Here is a 3,696-nt window from a genome sequence, read left to right as displayed (position 1 = left end):
CGCCGCCCCGACACACGGCAGGCGCGGGAGCCGCCGAATCCGGGAGAGCGCCGGCTGCGGTGTGCGCTCTCGAGGCACCTGGGCGGGCGGGAAGTGCCCGGCCCCCGAGCGCGGGAACCAGGCGGGGGCGCTGCTGCCCCCTTCCCGCCGCCAGCGTGCGGAACGCGGCACCCGCGCTCCGCCCCGCGACCCTGGGGCCGGGGGCGCGCTCCTCCTCCCCTCTCTTAGGACCTATCAGATCATTCTGTTCCTGGTTCAGTAGTTCAGTTCAGTTTCTCTCTCTCTCTCTCTCCTTCTCTGTCTCCACATTCTAAAATAATGAGCAAAACTGCCTGGAAAGACAGAAACCTGGTTCCAAACCTGGTTCCAAAACCATGCTTAGAATGCCAAATACATAAACGGCATTTCATAGTGAAAGCTGGGACGCAAGGTGACTTGATTTATTGCGCTGTGGGCGTACTTCGGTCACCCCTGGCCCTCAAAGAGCTTGCATTCTCGTTACTGACCTGGTCACTACATCAGTTCTCTCTTAGCTTTCCATTTTATTTGGCCTCTAATTTTTTTTTTTTTGTCTGCAAGTCATTCTTTCTAGAACACTTAATCATTTTTCATAATGTTATTTTTCTGTTATACAAAATACATATAGGTTCATTGGGGAGAATTTAGAAAATACAGAAATATGTAAAGAAGAAAATACCCATTTTCCAGCCAAAAATGACTACTTTGAATTAAGTAGACCACAAAGTAGTCCTTCCACTCTTTCTCTTTTTTTTCAATGTAAAATACCTTTTTCACAAAATCAGGATCAAACTGTACACACTATTTTGAGTACTTGTTTATATTAAAATTATATTGTGTCTAAGCAAACTAGGAATAGAGGGGACTTCCGCATATTAAGAAAAAGACATCTACAAATACCTACATTCATACTGAATGGAAAGAAACTAGAAACTTCCTTACTTAGGTCAGAAGCAAGGCAAGGATGTCTCTCTCACCACTCCTTTTCAATATTCTACTGCAAGTCCTAGCTAATGCAATTAGATAAGAAAAGGAAATTTAAAAGCTTATCTACTGGGGAGAAAGAAATAAAACTATCTTTGTTCACAGATGATATGATCGTCTAAGTAGAAAACCTCGAAGAATCGGCCAAAACTTGACCTGGAACAGATATGAATCATAGCAAGTTTGCAGTATACAACGTAAATGTACAAAAGTCAGTCAACTTCCCATACATCAGCAATAAGCCATTGTAATTTGAAACTGAAAATGTAATACCACCTACATTAGCACACAAAAATGAAGTATTCAGGTATGAATAGAACATAATAGATACGAGATCTATATGAGGAAAACTACAAAACTTTGAGGAAAGAAATCGGAGATGAACTAGATAAATGGAGAGATAGTTCAGGTTCATTGGTAAGAAGACTCAATATTTTTAGGATGTAGTTCTTTCCAACTTAATGTATAGGTTCATTGTAATCGCAATCAAAACCTCAGCAAGCTATTTTGTGGCTATCAACTAAGTGATTCTAAAGTTTATATGAAGAGGCAAAAGACCTGGAATAGGCAACCCAATATTGAAGGACAAGAACAAAGTTGGAGGACCGACACTAATAGACTTCAAGACTTAACTATAAAGCTACAGTAAACAATACAGTGTGGTATTGGGGAAAGAATAAACAAATAGGTAAATGAAACAGAATAGAGAGCCCAGAAATAGTCACACAAATATAGTCATGTGATCTTTGACAAATGAGCAAAGTCAATTCAACGGAGAAAGGATAGTATTTTCAATAAATGGTGCTGGAACAACTGGACATCCACTTGCAAAAAAATGATCATAGGCCTAAATATAAAACACAAAACTAGAAAACTCTGGAATATAACATAGGAGAAAATCTAGATAACTTTGGATTTGGTGATGTCTTTTTAGATATAAGACCAAAAGTATGTTCCATGGTAGAAAAAATCGGTAAGTTGGACTTCATTAAAAGTAAAAACTTCTGCCAAGATGATGAGATGATAAGCCACAGCCTGACAGAAAATATGTGTGAAAGACGTATCTGATAAAGGGCTAATATCCGAAGTAAGAACTCTTGAACTCAACTATAAGAAAATAAACAATCCAGTTAAAAAATTGGCAAGATAACACAGATATATCACCAAAGATGATATAAGGACCATCAAAAAGCATATGAAATGATGTTCAACATCATATGTCGTTAGGGGGTTACAAATTAAAACAATGAGTGAGATACCACTACACACCTACTAGAATGGATACAGTCACAAAACACTGACAACATCAAATGCTGACAAGGATATGGAGCCACAGGAACTGTCATTCATTGCCAGTGGAAATGCAAAATGGTACAGTCACTTTGGAAGACAGTGTTGCAGTTTCTTACACAACCAAATAGATTTTTACCACATAATCCACCAATTGCCTAACTTGGTATTTATCTACAATGAGTTTAAAACTTAAGTCCACACAAAAACCTGCACACAAATATTTATAGAAGCTTTATTCATAATTGCCAAAATATGGAAACAGCCAATATGTTCTTCAGTAGGTGAATGGATAAAGGGTGGTGCATCCATATAATGATACATTATTCAGTGACAAAAACTAATGAACTATCAAGTCGTGAAAAGACATGAGGGGACCTTAAATGTATGCTGCCAAGTGAAAGGAGCCAATCTTAAAGGCTATATAGTATATGATTCCACTTATATGGCATTGTGGAAGAGGCAAAGTTATGGAGACAGTAAAAAGATCAGTGGTCACAAGGGCTTCCTGGTGTGTGTAGGGATAAGTAGGGTTGCGGGGGAATGAAACGGTGAGCACAGGGGATTTTTAGAGCAGTGAAACTCTTTTGTATGATACGATAATGGTGGATACATGTCATTTTACATTTGTCAAAATCCATAGATTATACAAAACCAAGAGTAAACCCTAATATAGACTTCGGTTGATAATGATGTGTCAGTGTCGGTTCCCTGATTGTAAGAAACATACCACACTAACGCAGGATGTTGATCATTGGTGGGGAGGCTGTGTGTGTACATGGGGGTGGCAGGAATTTGGGGCCTCTCTTTACTTTCCTCTCAATTTTGCTGTGAACCCGAAATTGCTCTAAGAAACAAAGTCTATTGATTTAAAAATGGTATTTTTTAGCTTTCCAGTGTCATAATATTCTTCTAAAAGATTGTTTTACTGCATGCATTTTAACTTTTATGACTGTTATGATCATAAAAGCAACAAAGCCATTATAAAATAAAGTAACAAGTAATATCAGGTATATAAGTTTTAAAAGTTACTATCTTTGTATATATTTTTTAATCTTTTTGTGTGTGTGTGAGAGAGACTTAGGAACAAGACACACTCTCCCTCCCCCCACACCCTGTGTGTTTGAAGGCTTTCTTCTTTTTTTATTTTTTTAAAGATTTTTTTTAAAAATGTGGACCATTTATTTTTAAAGTCTTTATTGAATTTGTTACACTATTGATTATGTTTTATGTTATGGTTTCTTGGCTGCAAGGCATGTGGGATCTTAGCTCCCCGACCAGGGATGGAACCCACACCCCCTGCATTGGAAAGTGAAGTCTTAACCACAGGACCACCAGGGAAGTCCCCGAAGACTTTCTTCTTAATCTCTTCTTCTGAGACTTGAAACAACCGTTCTCTTTCCC

Source organism: Lipotes vexillifer, unplaced genomic scaffold (assembly GCF_000442215.2).
Source record: "Lipotes vexillifer unplaced genomic scaffold, Lipotes_vexillifer_v1.1 scaffold410, whole genome shotgun sequence".
Lineage (NCBI taxonomy): Eukaryota > Metazoa > Chordata > Mammalia > Artiodactyla > Lipotidae > Lipotes > Lipotes vexillifer.
This window is presented reverse-complemented; position numbering follows the sequence as displayed.